This window comes from Dasypus novemcinctus, chromosome 1 (assembly GCF_030445035.2).
Source record: "Dasypus novemcinctus isolate mDasNov1 chromosome 1, mDasNov1.1.hap2, whole genome shotgun sequence".
Classification (NCBI taxonomy): domain Eukaryota; kingdom Metazoa; phylum Chordata; class Mammalia; order Cingulata; family Dasypodidae; genus Dasypus; species Dasypus novemcinctus.
In genome coordinates this window covers 68,833,302-68,851,646 of record NC_080673.1, presented here as the reverse complement: position 1 = coordinate 68,851,646, position 18,345 = coordinate 68,833,302, and the positions used below count along the sequence as shown (strand labels likewise).

General features: G+C 37.5%; 1 pseudogene; it reads left to right on the top strand.

The window, feature by feature from the left end:
* Positions 1 to 15,952: 15,952 nt before the first annotated feature.
* Positions 15,953 to 16,856, top strand: LOC101425264 (putative monooxygenase p33MONOX pseudogene; annotated as a pseudogene).
* Positions 16,857 to 18,345: the final 1,489 nt, after the last annotated feature.

Sequence of the window (18,345 nt, the reverse complement as noted above, 5' to 3'; positions counted from 1 at the left end):
CAACAAATGGTACTAGAAGAACTGGATAGTCATAGCCAAAAAAAAAAAAAAAAAAAAAAATCAAAGAGGGCCCCTATCTCACTCCCTTTACATGAATCAACTCAAAATGGATAAAAGACCTAAATGTAAAAACCAGGACCATAAAACTCCTAGAAGATAATGTAGGAAAACATTTTCAAGATTTGGTAGTAGGAGGTGGTTCTTAGACTTCACACCTGAAAAAGCAGCCTACTCAACGGCAGAAAATGTTTGGAAATCATATAACTGACAAGAGTTTAATATCCACGATTAAATATAAAGAGACCCTAAAACTCAACAATTAAAAATCAAACCTGAATAAATATGTGCAAAGGACCTGAATAGACATTTTTCCAAAGAGGAAATACAAATGTTGAAAAATCACATGAAAGGGTTTTCAAATCACTACCTATTAAGGAAATGCAAATCAAAACTACGAGATATTATTTCACACCTATTAGATGGCCACTATTTAAAAAACAAACAACAAAAACAGAAAACTACATGTGTCAAAGAGGTTGTGAAGAAATGCTCATTCACTGTTGGTGGGCGTGTAGAATGATACAGCCACTGTAGAATACTTTTTGGTAGTTCCTAAGGAATTTAAACATAGATCTGCAATGTGACCCAGCAATACCACTACTAGGTATATGTTCAGAAGAAGGAGAGCAGTGACAGAAACAGACATCTGCACACCAATATTCACAGCGGCATTATTCACAATTGCCAAAAGATGGAAATAACCCAGGTGTCCAACAACCGATGAAAGCATAGATAAATTTTGGTGTATGCATAAAATGGAATATTATTCAGCTGTAAGAAGAAATGAAGTGATGAAGCATATGACAACATGGATGAACCTGGAAGACATTATGTTGAGTGAAGCAAGCCAGACACAAAAGGACAAATAGTGTATGATTTTGCTATTATTAACTAAATGTAATGAGCAAACTCACAGTTAATAACTAGATATAGGCCACCAGAAAATAGAATGATGACAAAGTATAGAAAGCTGAAGGTTAATCTGTGCAGAATTGGCAGAAGGTTGTTTGTAAATGTTTGGGAATGGATAGAAATTGCAAAGCACATTATAGTGTTTGTAACTGGAAGTGCTATATTTAGGTATGGTAAGGCTTGAAAGGGAAAGTCTAAGGTCACAAATATCACTAGAATGAAAGCTAAAAAATGAAACATGGGACTGTGTTGCATAGCAAACCCTTTTGTGGAAAATAAGTTTGGTTAATAGTGCATATATAAGAAGAGTTTTCTCTGAAACAGAACAAATGTACATTAATGTTACAAGTAATTAATAATAGGGTGATATATGGGTAAAAATACAATGAAAGCAAACTATGGAATATAGGGTATAGCAAGATACTAACATTATTATATCAGTGGTTAAAAAAAATAGGAAGTATACTAAGTGAAAGAAATTACTCAAGGTACTACATATTGTTAGATTTCATCTATACAAACAGTAAATATAAAGAAATCTATAGAGATTGAAATAAATTAGCAGTTATGTATGACAGGAGGAGGACAGAAGGACTGGGTGGTGACTACCAAGGGGTTGAAGATTTTTTTTTCGAAATAATGAAAGTGCTCTAATATTGATTGCAGCAATGAATGCATAACTCTGTTATTATAGCAAATGCCATTGAGTGTATACTTTAGATGGAATGTATCGCTTATGAATATATTTCAATAAAATTGATATAAAAAAAGAATGCAAGGAAATCCTGAAAATTTGAGGAAGACATTCAAAGGAACACAGAAGCCAGATAAAAGGGGTTTCTGTGATGGTTTGATGCTAGATGGGCCCCAGAAAATTACATTCATAAAGTTAATCCATTACTGTGGATATGGACCTATTATAGGTGGGACTTTTTGATTAGGTTACTTCAGTAAATTGTGGCCTAGGGAGTAATCCTCTGACTAGAGTCCTTTATAAACAGAATTAAGACAGAGGAGACAGAAAGAGAAAGCCAGAAGCAAGAACCTGATGCAATGAAACCTAGAGAGAAGGGAGAAACCAGCAGATGCCACCATGTGCCTTGTCATGTGACAGAGGAGTCCAGGACTGCCAGCAGCCAGTCTTCAGGGAGAAACCATCACCTGAAGATGCTTGATTTGGATACTTTCATGGCCTCAGAACTCCAAGTTAATAAATCCCCATTGTAAAAGCCAACATATTTCTGGTATTTGCATTTTGGCAGCCTAGCAAACTAAAATAGCACCCTACTGGTCAAATTTAGAACAATTTGAGCATCAAAAAGAATAATGATGGTAATGGAATATAACACATCAAATATAAAAAGAACCCACATTGCCATAGATCCTAAAAATGGGTGGAGGGAGCTCATCTTTAATTAAGGGTGCCAGCTAATAAGTGCAGAAGCAATGAAAGACTGGGAACATAGGTATGGATCATCAACAGATGCTAAAACTCTTGGTTGTTGGAGAATATATCCTCAAATATATCACTCCACACATTAGTTATTGATTACAAAGGGGAAGAGGAAATTTTACAGTGGAGAAATCTGACAGGCTCCACCTTATCCAATGATTAAACTAAACATCATGAAAGATGAGGCAAACTGGCATTATATGCCTTCTGCAGCAAAGCACTGAGAGGAATGTCACCTATGGAGTGTGCTTGTAAGAAAAAAAAATGTTTAATTCTGAACACAGTCATGAGGAAATGATAAGTCCAAATTGTGGACCATACTACACAATTACTGGCCTAGACTTTTTAAATTGTCAATAAAATAAGTAAATAAATAAATAAAAAGAATGATAGTATGTTCCAAATGGAAGAAGATTCAAGAGACTTAAGAACTACATATAACAAATGATTATTGATTGATTCCTGTTTTTTTAAAGCTATAAAATATTACGGAGCAATTTTGAAATTTAAAAACATAAACCATTTTTAGATAATACTAATGTATGATGTAATATTGTGATGATGGTATTGTGGTTATGCAAGAAAATGACTTTTTTCTTTGGAAATACAAATGATCCATTTTTAGGATCATTTAAATAGCCTCTTTGGAAATATGTGATGGTTTCCTTATAATTTTATTATGGAATATTATTCAACTGTTCATGTATGATGTTCTCAACCTAGATAGATAACTGCCTTTACTATGTATGTAATACCAACATTTTGTTAAAACTCTTGAATTTCTTGAATTTCTAGACTATACACAATTAAATTATATCTTCATTGGCTCTTAAGCTCTTCTCCTGGTTTGTAACTGATACACGTGGATAAATCTAGTTTTGGATTAATTTTCCATGTATTTTCCATCTCTGAATTAATCTGCCTTTTTTTGTCTCTTCATGTAGCTCACAAGATATTCCTAAATTTATTTCATAGTCTTTAGAATTTCTGAAATAGCTTAGTGACAAATGAAGTCACTAATTATTAAGTATGAAGTATTAAAATGTCACTGCCTATGCCCGTTTTCTGTCATTTATAAATAGTTAAACACATCAAGGCCTACCTTTGCTTTTGGAGGTCCTTATTCTTCACAATTCTCTTCTCAAGGACATTTTATGTCTCTAAGATTATTTTTTATGTCTCTAAGGCTATGTAACATTTAAAATTTTCCACCTTTACCCCAATCTCCTTATCCTATTTTAACAGTGATTGGAAATTTCATTCATCAAAGGCTTCTTGAATGATAAATCAAATTATTTCTATGTATCCTCATTCATATATGTCTCCTGAAAAAATAAATATGAGTCATATGTGATAACCCTGAACAAACAGTACTATCTTTCCCTTCATAAAAAACATCTCCAGTGTTCTAAAATCCATTTATTTCTCCAAAGGTAAAAACACTGAATTACTTTGCAGAATTGCCTTATTTCCTTTGAAGTTTCATCTTATAGTCTTAATTCTTGAAAATGTGGACATATCATCCTTATTTTTATCATTTCACCAACATGTCATTAATTATTTTTGGACCATGACAAAGTAGAAGCTACTTAACAAAGGCACAGGGGTTTTCAGCACTCCTCTGTTTATTCTAACCTCCCACACAGGTTCTTAGATATTTTTATGGCTTACCTCATTTTCATCTGTGTGATGCCCTTAAAAGGAGAGTGAGGGGAACAGATGTGGCTCAAGCAGTTGATCATCTGCCTCCCACAAGGGAGTTCGTGATTCGGTACCCAGTACCTCCTGAAAAGAAAAAAAAAACAACAAGCAAAACAAACAATAAAACCAACTCAGGGAAGCTGATGTGGCTCAGCAGTTGATCATTGGCTTCCCACATATCAGGCTCCGGGTTCAATCTCCAGTCCCCAGTACCTAAAAAAAAAAAAAAAAAATAGAGTGAAGAATGGCAGAGTCCATTATGAAATAGCACTACTGTTAGCAGGTCACACAAACACAATATCCAAAAGAGTATTAAAAAAAACATTCTTATATTCTAAGTCTGGACTGTTTCTTCCAGCTCAAGAACTTAAGGTTGTTGCCAATTGTCCTCTATGCCACTCAACCATCCACGGCTTTTGAGGAGGGAGGTGGGTAGATGCCAGACCACAGGAAGTAGAGAAGGGAGAAGAAAGAATCCTTCCCATTTATTTTGTTCTGAAGATTTGAACACAGGATTTGGATCCAAGCAGATAAAACTTTATCCATCATTTCATCTAGCTTGCTAGCTAGCTAGCTCCCACTCCATACATTTAAGAAATGTTTAGGATGAAAAGACCTGAATGTGGGTACCATGGTCTAGGAAATAACAAGGGTATAACAATTGAATATCAGGTGTTGAAGGCATAGATGCCCCTGCTAAGACCCATGTGTTAAGGGCAGTCAATTATTAAGACTCCATTCTATGCCTTGACCTATGTGTGTCCTCTTCCTAAGGCAGAGAGTACACAAGTGATTACAACCTCAAAGCTGCAAGGGCAAGGGAGTGTTGGGAAGAAGGCCTTAAGTAACCGGAAGTGCAAAAGAAGGAAAAGGTTTTTGGAAACTCTCCAAGCACTCTCATACTCCACTTCATTTTTCTGTTCAATACTAGATTCCACCACACAATATCCCAGCAAGGGGTCCTGCAATCTCTGTTGATAAACTCCCATGAGTGAGCTTTGTTAAATATAATACTGGATGTTGCGATGCCCTGCCCAGATCCCACTTCCTTCCTTTTAGCAGTGAGGCATTCATTCCCCACCCTCCTAGGAATGTTGACAGCTGAATCCCTCCGTATGAATTGCACTTAACTGAAAAGAATCATTTTGCCCAAGGTGAGGCCTGTTTTCTGGAGCAGGCTTCATTGAATTATAGGTTGATAAGATGATACTAAGGCTTTCCCCTCTTGACTCAGTTCAGGACAACTCTACAGGACCATACCAACTCAAGTCTATGGCATTGGCTAAGGCCTTTGTTGAATTGCTTGCAGTCTCTGCCCGATTCTGCTCCTTTATTTCCTCATATTTGTTGATCCTGAAATCATTCCCCAATAACTTCAAACACCAAATCTCCATTTCAGAGTCTGCTTCCCAAGGGACTCAACTTGCAGTATCTATTAAGTATAACTCTTCCATCTTATAACATCTACTTTTCCTATTTCTAACCTCAGAAGCTATACTGAATAAGACAATCTCTGTTCTACATGACATATACATATAAATGCCTTAGGGATATATTCCTTTCCTGGGGCTTCAATAGCAAAGTACCACAAACTGGGTGGCTTAAAGTAACAGATATTTATTTTCTCACAGTCTTGGAGGCTAGAAGTCTGAAATCAAGTTGTTAGTAGGACCATACACCCTCTGAATCTCCCAGGGGAGAATTTTTCCTTCCCTCTTCTAGCTTCTGATAGTCTCAAACGTTCCTTGGCTTATGCCAGCATACCTCCAATCTCTGCCTCCATCTTCACATGTTGATCTACCCTCAGTGTTTCTCTGCATCTCTTCTCTTCCTATAAGGACACAAATCATATTGAAATTAGGGCACAGACTAATTCAGAATGATCTCATTTTTACTTGATTACATCTGCAAAGACTCTATTTCCAAATAAGGTCACATTCACTGGTACCAGAGGTTATGACTTCAACAAATTTTGGGGGAGGACATAATTCAACCCATAACAAGGGGATATTTCCAACATTTAGAGTTTGAGAGAAGGATAAGGAAACAGAAAGTGATGTAGGAAAGACTAAAGCAAGGAAAGTAGGCCAAGTTGGAAACCAAGCCTGCATCAGAACCACCAAGCACTGCTAGAGAGACACACCACAGGGTCCACTGGTTCTGTATTAGTCAGGGTTCTCCAGAGCAACAGAAGCAACAGGAGATATATTTGAGATTTATTATAGTAAGTGGCTCACATGTCCATGGGTATAGGCAAGTTTGAATTCCGTAGAGCAGGATGCAAGTTGAAAACTTAAGGAAGGTAAAGTTGAATTTCCCAGGAGAAGCTGGCTGACAAAAAGTAGAGATAGAAATTCTTTCTGACTGCTGAAATCTATTAAGGTTTCAACTGATTGGATAAGGATACACGTCTCATTGTGGAAGACGAACTCCTTTGTTGATTGTAAATACAATTATCCAAAAATGCAATCGACTGACTAGTGATTTAAATCCATCTCCAAACACCCTCACAGTAACAATTACACCAGTGCTTGCTTGACCAAACAAATGGACATAATAACCTAGCTAGGTTAATACATAAATTAACTATCATGGGTTCCATAGACAATTCTGTGAGGGAAGGAAGGAGGGAGGAATCTGTCTCAATGCCACATCCCCTCCTACCTAATTCTCTTCTGAGTTCACCATTGCAAAAGAGTTCTCTCTACTCTCTGCCTTCCTTTCTCCCCTCCCACTAATTCTTCCATCTATCCCAAAATAGCTTACCATCACCACTGCTCCACATGATCAACTTTCATCAGTAACCTTCCTGGCATAAATTTAAAGCATGTATTTCAATCTTCGTCCATTTGACTTCCCAGCAAAAAAACTAACTTACCTTGACTTCCAGGATTCCAACCCTCTGCTTCTCTGTCTCCTTTACAAGCATATTTTCTTTTACTGTCATTAAACATTGGTGCTTTTCAAGACTCACTCCATGCAGAGAGGTAATAACAACAAGAGCAAAAACAACTAAGACTCATCCTTGGCCATCCATTCTTCACAAAGCAACTGGGGTGAATTTTTCAAAACGATAGCAGATCCCTATTTAAAATACTTCAATGGCTTCTTGTCATTGCGCTTAAGGTCAAAGCCAACATCCTTAATATGGTGTGCATGACTTGACCCCTGCTTGGCACAAGTAGATGCAGAAGTGTAGTCAAGAAAAGGATTTTTAAAGATATGCCAGGAATCCTTGGCACAATCCTGCTGAAGCAGTTCTTTTTTTTTCTTAACCACTTGACAGGTAGCAATGCTTCAGAGTATTTGCAAGACAGTGATGATGGACCATAAAGTAAAGCAAAAATAGAAGAAGACTGAAAGATTGGTAGGTTCAAAGGATCCTAACCCACTCCTCCAGCCACACAATTTGTGAGGGTGTCTGTTGACATCTGGTGCCCAGAAAGCAGAAATTTAGATGAAGTGGGAGCGATATAATGTATTGTGGTAACAGCATTACATTATTGTTCACAATGACCTGTGAGTTCACTAATTTATCTGTACCTTTTTCACTTAAATTGCTTTTAAATTGATTCTTTTCCTTCCTGATCTCTTATAATTCTTTTTTAAATAAGTGCAATTTTCTTCCTGTTTGATTCAGGTTTTACAGATTACAAGAATATTTTGGACAGTCAACACATTTACAGTTTTGCATTAACTGCAATTTTGGCAGGCATGTCTTCTCTGTCTTCATCCAAATCACAAATAAAATTATTGAATAGAACTAGGTCAAGTACAGAACCCTGTGATAAGCCATTAGAAACAGTTCTCTCAAATTCCAACTCAAACCAACAATGAGTTGACATGCTTAAGAGGCAAGCATGGATATTGTTTGATAGGACCAGATGAAACTATTAAAAAATAGAACTAGGGGAGACAATATACAATACATTAAAAAATAATACCAGTAAGCTAAGAGCCTAGAACTAGGTTAGAAAGGTGTTTCTTTCTCCAACAAAAAAAAAGTCTGAAATTGTCTATGATAATTATTATTGATGCAAGTTAAAAAGGATAAGGAAACCTAAAGTAGACAAAAGATATAGTTTTATACTGAACCTGATTTCTTGGCAGCTGTTAATTTTTGTTAAAGACTTCTGCTTTGAAGTGGAGAGGATTATGATAACATGAGGGAGCTTCTTCCAGCCAAAGATACAATCTCCATTGGTACACTCAGATTCCATTCTCTCCTCTCTCCTCTGGGGCTTTGCACCGCCAATGATCCTGTTTCTCTACTGTACTGTCAACTTCTCCCTTTCTACAGAATTCTCACCCTAACATACATTTTGCAATGCGTTAAAGATTTCCCCTGGGAGTAAGTATAAGATGGTTACAAATGAAACAATCCAATCAATATACAAATATAAAAACACAGCAAAGATCTTTAGTGGTAAAAATTTCCATGTAAACTGAATTATTGTATTAAAGCTAACTGCTATTAGGTATAAGTTTTATTATCTAGAACAAATCCTAACCTATAGAATATTTTTTTGTCAATGAGTAGCTATATATATCTTACTTTAAGAAAATATACATACGTAAACCAATATTTCTTATGGAAACATAATTGAATAGTAATATACAACCAGATGGATTTTTCACAAAATATAAAGACAGAAGACAAAGTTATCTAATAATTTTAAAAAGATAACTTAGTAAAAACCTTAAGATAAAGCAGCAATTCTCTGATTTATAAAATGACTTCCTTATATAAAAGATTTGTAATGGGTCTTCTTGAAAAGGCAGCTACCCATGCATCTTTAAATGGTTAAATATTTTGCAAAACCACTTATGTATATCTTAGAATTATAATCTAAAGTAAGTAATTTCAGAAATTTCTACCTGCAGAAATCAATTGCCAACTATTTTTCAAATCATTTTTACATACTTATATTGAATAGATACTGATTTTAAAAGTAATATATATTTACTGCAAAAAAATGAAAGATACAGAAAAGCATAAAGAAAAAAACACTCATAGTTCTACTACCACAGATAATCATTTTTAATATTTCAAGAATATCTATACAAACAACAATTTCTTAATTTTTACATAGTTTACAAAACACTGAATACAGTTAGTTTAAATTTTTACTAAAATTTAAACCATCAATATTTTCTCATGTCATTAAGCATTCTACTTAAATTTCATTTTAATAAATACATTGTAGTTCACTATATAAATAATTTTAACCTATTTAAGTATATTTATAACTCATATATGCTATGATAACATATTGTGATGAACATAATGAATTTCATTTTTTATCATTTCCTAGGGATTAATTTCTGAATTAAAAGACACAGAAATTGTCAGACTCTTGATGCACTGGACGTAAGAACATCAGACAGAGTGTAGAGCAAGCAATTTATTAAAACGAAAGGATTAAGTTAATCTATATGCTGCAAAATGATACTCCCATCACTCACCCTCTTCACTCACTTGGATCCTGGAACACTGGCAGTCAAAAGTGAAGAAAATGACCCAAGAAGAAAGACCTATAGAAAATGACATTTGAAGATCCTATAATTAATGTCAAATTCACATCTAATAACCCTAGATCTTAAAATTAATATAGAGGAATTCCAGGGAAGATGTCATTGGAGTAGTCAGGCAACACTCAACTCTGTCAGAAAACAATGGAAAAAGGGCCAAAAACTTTCCAAGAAACCTACATTATGGGTCACGGGACCAAAACAGTGCTGGGCAACCTTCAGAAGGGGGGTGAGAGACAGAGAGACAAAGATCCCAAAAAAACAAATGTGGGTTACTAAACCCCGGTGGTGGCCAGGAATGATACCCACCCTCCACCCTCAATACATTAAGCCCGTATAAACTACTGACTCACTGAAGCTGACTGAGAGGGGAACAGACATCTTCCTCCCTGTCAGCTGTTACAAGGGAACGGGGGAGTGCCAGAGGCTGGAGAGTAGTTTCTCTTCAGTGAAGCTGACCAGCAGAGCCTGCTTTGAATCTTTGCTCTGGTCAGACCAGAAACACTGAAAAGCAGAGACAGAAAGAAATGCCTCAATGAAAGCTGGACAAAGAGCACCACTGCTGGCTGGCCAGGAAACTGAAATGAGAAAAACTGTTTTTATGTCTCTTTTTAGTCCCAACTCTAGGATAAAATCTAAGGCGCATTAGTGTATCCCTGGCCCAATTTTGATAACTTAAGCTAGGAAATTTTAAAGACTCATAATAAGTGGAACCAAAAGATCAGAGAAGAGCTGGTGGGGGGGAGGGGAGGAACAACAACACACTAGACAAGAGAGAGAAATTGACCATCAGAGTAAAATTCACCAACATATTCAGAGGCCGAGATATCACCAAAAAATTACAAGCCATACTAGGAAACAGGAAGAGATAGCCCAGTCAATGGAACAAACCAAATATCCTGAAGAGATAAAGGATTTAAACAATTAATCAATGATAATCACACAAATCTCCTAAATCAATTCAAGGAATTGGAGGAAAATATGACTAAAGAGATAAAGGATATTAAGCATACACAGGGTGAGCGTAAAGAACAATTTGAAAGTCTGCAAAGAAAATAACAGCTTATGGGAATGAAAGACACAATGGATGAAATTAAAAGTACAAGGGAGCTCTGCCACATTCTCTAACAGAAAAACAACAATCCCCAAGTACAGGGCAATGACCAATGAAGAAGGATGGTCCACTGATGGGCCCTTGAAACTGATGACTATGCTTATGAGCTTTTTGCTCTTGAAATTTCAACTTAGCCTAGTGTTCCAGGGTGCCTAAAAGTTACCTCCTGAAAGCCTCCACATTGCTCAAATGTGGCCATTCTCTGAGCCAAACTCAGCATAAAAACATATTACCCTTCCCCGAGCATGGAACATTATTCCTGGGGATGATCCTCCATAGCACTGAGAGATGACTACCAAGTACCAGCTGGTGATGCAACTGGAGAAAAACCTTGAAAAAAAGGGGGGAAATGGTAAAGACAAATGAGTTTATTGGCTAAGAGACTTCATAATGAGTCAGGAGGTCATCAGAGTGGTAGCACTTCTGCACGTCTCAGCAGGATCTCATAGATAGCCAAAGTAGATACTACCCCAAATAGTGGGGCTCCTGAGGACTCAGGAGACACCCAGGTCCTATGGTCATGGCAGAGTTTGGTACCTCGCTGGTGGGCCCTACTTTGGAGTTTGCACTCCCTAGTGTGACAGAGTTGGACTCAAATGTGACTACTCTACACATGCCTCTTCTATCCCTTTTATTTGAACCTATAGTTGGCACTGGACCTGGTAGGTGTATGTCCAAAAAACTTAAATCTCTGGGCTGTCCATGTACTAGCTGGGCCCTGAGCCTCAACGGAGTTAACCCTATCTTCCAGTTCATTGGACTCACCCAGGACAGCTAACAAGGAGGTGAAGATGGTCAACCACCACACCAAGGAATTGAGAGAATCTACAACTGCAAGCAAGAGAGTCCCATCCATTAGCCATATGATTTCAATTAGGGGTGGAGTGGGCATCACCATCCCAGAATCCTCAGGATTGGGGAATAAAATACAGACTAGAGTGGACTTACTGGTTTTCTACTATGGACTTATTATGATTTTAATAATGGAAGAAATTATATCATTGATATGGAGACAGTGGCCACTGGAGGTGCTGAAGGCAGGGAGAGGGGAAAAGAGGTGTAATGTGGGAGAATTTTCAGCCTTGGAATTGTCCTGAGTGACATTGCAAAGACAGATACAGGACATTATATATCCTGCCATAACCTATAGAATGGAGTAGGAGAGAGTGTAAACTACAACGTAAACTATAATCCATGCTGTGCAGCAATGCTCCAAATTGTGTTCATCAATTATAATGAATGTATCATACTAATGAAAGGAATTATTAATGTGGGAAAAGTGGGAGGTGTGGAGAGTGGGGCATGTGGGAATCCCCTATTTTTTTTAATGTAGCATTTTTTGTTATCTATGTATCTTTTAAAAATAAATTGAAAATATATTTAAAAAAAGAAAATAAGGGAATTGTAGATTCAATATCAATACAAATTCAATCACATTCATGTATACACACACACACTAACAAAAAACATGTGGAAACCAAAATTGAAAACATTTGCCCTGAGCTGGCAATCCACACCTTGGAATTGACTCCCCTTCCTTTCAGGTATTAGTAAAGTCACTCAAACTTTGTTTAGTGCTTAAAAGTGAATATGCCTGAGGAAGGAATGCTGTGGGGTGTGGAGTCTTTTTTTTTTTTTTGGAGTAATGAAATTGTTCTAAAATTTTTGAGATGATGAATGTATGACATTATGATTATACTAAACCCATTGATTATACATTTTGGATAGAATAGCCAGAAAGAACAGCTTTGTACAATGGGAAAAGCATAGAGACTGAGGTGAGGAATTTTCTTCCTTGTTTGCTTGTCTTTTTTTTTTTTTGTTTATTATTATTATTATTGAAATAATGAAAATGCTGTAATAATGACTGAAGCGATGAACACACAACTATGTGATTATACCAAACACCATTGATTGTACCCTTTGGATGTATTGTATGTGTATCAATAAAATTGATTTGTTAAAAAAAAGTTCACTAGAGGCACATAACAGCAAATTTGAATTGCTCAAAGACAGAATTAGTGATATCAAGAACAGAATATCTGAACTGGAAAAGACAGGAGAACAGAAAGAGAAAAGAATGATAAAAATGGAACAGGGTCTCAGGGAATTGAATATAATGTGAAACACACAAACATACTTGTTAATTATCACTGTCCCAAAAGGATAAGAAAATGGAAAAGTAGCAGAAAGAATATTTGAGGAAATAATGACCCAATACTGCCAACCCTTATGAAAAACATAAATGTCGATATCCAAGGAAGATACTGCACTCCAAACAAATAAATCCAAATAGACCTACTCTGAGACACCTACTACTCAAAATGACAACAAAGAAAAAGAGAGGATCCTGAAAATAGCAAGAGAAAGGAAAAGCATCACATACAATGGAACCTCAATATGACTAACTGCTGACCTTTCATCAGAAGCCATGGAGGAGAGAAGAAAGTGCTATGACATGTTTAAGGAACTGAAAGAGAAAAACTGCCAGCCAAGAATTCTGTATCTGGCAAAACTGTACTTCAGAAATGGGTGTGAGTTTAAAGTCCTCATAGACAAACAAAAACTGAGGAGTAGTTACCAAAAAACCAGACTTACAAGAGATACTAAAGGGAGTGCTACAGTCTGAGAGGAAAAAATAAGAGAGAGAGACTAGGAGGAGAGTATAAAAATGAAGATTATTAGGAAGGGTAAATTAAAGGGTGAAAAGACAGACAAAAGTAAGATATGACAACAGAATGCCAAAGGATAAAATGGATGAAGTAAGTAATGCCTTTACAGTAATAACATTGAATGTTAATGGATTGAACTCCCTTATCAAAAGACATAGAATGATGGAATGGATTTTTTTAAATATGAGGGAAGTGGATGTGGCTCAAGCCACTGGGCTCCTGTCTACAATTTAGGTGGCACAAGCTGGCAAAAACAAAGGGAGAAATAGATGTCTCCATAATAATATTTGGAGACTTCAATACATCACTCAGTATTAGATAGAAATTTGGACAGAGGATAAATAAAGAAACAGAGAGCTCAAATAATATGATAAAAGAACTAGACCTTACAGACATTTACAGAGCATTACATCCCAAAACAGCAGGATATACATCCTCTTCAAGTGCTCATGGATCCTTCTCCAGGACAGACTCATATTTTGGGTCACAAGACAGGTCTCAATAAGTTTAAAAAGATTGAAATTATACAAAACACCTCCTCTGATCATAAAAGAATGAAGCGGGAAACCAATAATGGATGGAAAAAGGGAATATTCACAAATATATGGAAATTAAATGACACTTAAATAATGAGTGAGACAAAGAAGAAACTACAGGAGAATTTGGTAAATATCTTGAGACAAATGAAAATGAGAAAACATATCGAAACCTATGTGAAACCACAAAGACAGTGCTGAGAGGAAAATTTATATCCTTCAATGTTCATATTAAAAAAGAAAAAAGAGGTAAAATTGATTATATAACTGCACACCTGGAGAAACTAGAAAAAGAACAACAAACTAATCCCAAACGAACTTGAAGGAAAGAAATAGTAAAGATCAGAGCAGAAATAAATGAAATTGAGAACAAAAAACAATAGAGAGAATCAAAAAAACCAAAAGTTAGTACTTTGAGAAGATCAACAAATTCAACAAACCCTTACTTAGCTAGACTGACAAAGAAAGAAGAGAGAAGATGCAAATAAATCAGAAATGAGTGGGGGGACATTACCACTGACCCCGCAGAAATAAGAGCGATCATACTATGAACAACTGTACACCAACAAACTAGGCAATGTAGCCTAGATGGACAAATAGGTTCCTAGAAATACAGGAAAAATCTACACTGATCCTAGAAGAAATAGAACACCTGAACAAACTGATCATAAGTAAAGAGAATGAAACAGTCATCAAAAATCTCCCAAAGATGAAAAGCCCAGGACCAGAGAGCTTCACAGGTGAATTCTACCAATCATTCAAAGACGAATCTAGGGAAGCAGACTTGGCCCAAAGGATAGGGCATCCACCTACCACATAGGAGGTCCACAGTTCAAACCCCGGGCCTCCTTGACTGTGTGGAGCTGGTCCATGAGCAGTGCTGATGCGTGGCAAGGAGTACCCTGCCACGAAGGGCTGTCCTCCGCGTAGGGGAGCCCCACGCGCAAGGCGTGAGCCCCATAAGGAGAGCCGCCTAGCGCAAAAAGAAAGTGCAGCCTGCCCAAGAATGGCGCCGCCCACACGGAGAGCTGACACAACAAGATGACCCAACGAAAAGAAACACAGATTCCTGGTGCCGCTGATAAGGATAGAAGTGGTCACAGAAGAACACACAGCGGATGGACACAGAGAGCAGACAACTGGGGGGAAGGGAAGGGGAGAGAAATAAATTTAAAAATAAATAAATAAATCTTAAAAAAAAAAAAACAAAGATGATCTAATACCACTCTTGCTCAAGCTCTTCCAAAACATTGAACAGGAAAGAATGCTACCAAAATCATTCCATGAAGCCAACATCACTCTAATACCAAAGCCAGATAAAGATACAAGAAAAAAGAAAATTACAGATCAGTATCTCTGATGAATAGATATGCAAAAGTCCTCAACAAAATTCTTGCAAACCAAATACAAAAGTACATTAAAAGAATTATACACCACTATCAAATAGGTTTTATCCCAGGTAAGCAATGGGTGGTTCAACACAAGAAAATCAATTAGTGTAATAAACCACATTACTAAGTTGAAGAAGAAAAAAAATCTCATGATCCTCTCGATTGATATAGAAAAGGTTTATGACAAAGTACAGCATCTTTACTTAATTTAAAAAAAACAAAAAACACTCCAAAAGGCGGCAACCTGTGCTCCTAGTTGTTACCTGAGAACTTCTGTGATGCCAACAGCACAAGACAACCCACAACATGGCTTCAGTATGGACTGCACCACAGGGTCTAGAGCAATGTGGGTGCTCAGGATTTCTTTAGTGTCACAGCTTGGTCCACATGCAGCCACATGGTAGCAAAGAAACAGAACCTCAGGATGGACTCTTCCTGGGAAGCTTTGCTAATTTGCAGCAGCAGGACAATGTTCCTCATTAATATTTGCCTGTCAGTATAACTGTCACAATATTTCACTGTGGTGGCAAGGACTCAGCTCTGGAATTCTGTTTAGAAAAAGCATGGATCCCAAGCTTTCAATGGCTTCAAGACAACCAGAAGTATCTGCTCTTAAACCTAGTGAGCCTCTGGGCAAGATGTTCCTGCCCATCAGGATATACCACTGGGCGTTCAGCTACGATGAGGCCCTCGAGGACCCTACGCCCATGACTCCTCCTCCATCAGACATGGGCAGCATCCCCTGAAAGCCTATGATTCTAGAGCAGAAGTGTCAGGACCTTGCTAAGGTGAAGGAAGGAAAACCAGTCTATCCTCCCCTGCTGTGACCCTGTCACCTGCCTCTGGTGGTATGGACAAGGTCCCAGTGGTGAAAGCTAAAGCTACCCATGTCATCATGAGTTCTCTGATGACAAACAGACCCAGGAGAGCATTCAGCATTTTGAGCAACAGGCAGGGCTAAGAGATGCTGGCCACACACCCACAAGAGCCTTACCACCGAGGACACCAAGTATCTTTGAATGGTGGAAGCATTCCACAAACTAAAGTTACAGAGCAGAGAGATAATAAGAAAAGCAGCTAGCATCAGTCCAGACTACTCCAAGCAGCAACCCCCACTCTTCCCCTAAGAGGAAACCCAGAGGCTGGTTCACTTCTGGCTCTTCCTCAACATTACCTGGCCCAAATTCTAGCATCAGGAATTCCAGATGTGAGGATACGGAAACTCATCAGAAAAATGGAGCCTCTTAGGCTCAAGATCCCTCCAGAAATCTGATTCAAGAGGCTTTGCCACCCAAGCCCATTGAGGAGTGCAGAACCCTCTTCAATGGAACTGATCTGCATCCAGGCCACCCATGTGGCTGAGGACCCAGCAGTCTTCAAGGCACCCAAGATGGATATGCCAGTGATGGAAGGGAGGAAACCATCAGCACAGACCATTATCTCAAACTCTGTGACTTGAGTGTGCTCATGCCCACTGTGTTCTAGAGTGCTTTCTATTCCAGGGCCTCTGGATAAAGGGTATCTTGCTCCCCGCCCCCATTTTACCTTGGCTCTGACATAGGAAAGGTATATTTTCTTAAAAACCTGTTAAACTGAGGCTAGAGTTGGAGATGCAACTGGCTTTTGAGAAACGTTAGTGCAAAGTCTCTTTATTGTATAGAAGAAACCATTTTGTACTATTTTAGTTTAAAGTTAGATGAACTGATCACAGCAGTGATATATCAGGGCTCTCATTATCTATTTTTTTTTCTATCATTTAACCTAGACAAGAACTTTAATTATTGCTTACTAGGTAAATAATGTTTGCACTGTTCCAAAGCCCGAGTTTCTTGATTCCTTTACCACTACAAGTGATCATTGACAAATTATGGAGCAGTGGTGCTCACTGACTAGTTTAAACAACCCTAGTCCTCTGATGTTGTGCTGCTGCTGTGGCCTGGCCTTATTGGTGAAGGGGAAAACTAAGATCTGTTTGAGATATTGGTACAGTTAAAAGCCAGTCTTGGCAGGGACTTCTCTTCCTATTGCTGAACTGGACTCTCCTGGCCTTTTTGGGAGACCCAAGAGATCACTGCCTCCTGTAGCCAGTGCTTCATGCAGTACCTCCAGGGTCAGTGCTATTGGAGGGATGCTCCCCTTTGATGTGTCTCAGAGCAAACACGAGGTCTTGCATATCGTTTCTTGCACTATAAAGTGAGGTTAATTTTAATTTAATTCCAATTTGGTTGAAAACTTCCAGAGGCAAAAAATTCAGTGTACTGGTTGGTACAGAACAATGGATATTTAAGCTTTCTTAAAGTCAAAAAGATGGTAACCACAGTTAGATTATAGTCTTGAGGTTTGTATGAAACTGTTGTCACCCTATTTTCATTTCCTTGTTCAGCCCAAGACCTGAAACCATTTTTCTGGGGGCATGGAAGGAATTAAGATTTTCTTATTCTTATTAAGATTTTGGGGAAAAGTATTTTTCCCCAAAATGAGCCTCGTACCTTTATATACATACATACCTTACTGAGGAAAGAAAGAGGGAAACTGCCTTTTTATTTCTTCCCATTGTTACATGTTCATTCATTATCTTGAACCTGTCTCAAATACCTGCTGTTTTATGTTTTAGATATTATCTTACCTACATTAGGGGCACTGATCTTCACATAGAGAGACCCTGAAGTCTAGGATGACTAGAATAATTAATTTATTTGTGTCTTCTTTTATGCTTGTTTCTCTTACTTGTCTTGTCAATAAAAATTCTTACTACTTCCTAAAAAAAAAACTCCAAAAGATAGGAATAGAAGGAAGGTTCCTCAATATTGTAATGTGCAAATTTGAAAAACCTACAAGTAGCATTTTACTCGACAGTGAAAGACTGAAAGCTTTCCCACTAAGATCAGGAAAATAAAAGAAAGCACACCGTTACCACTGTAATTCAATATTGTGCTAGAATTCCAGCTAGAACAATTAGGCTACCTAAAGAAAT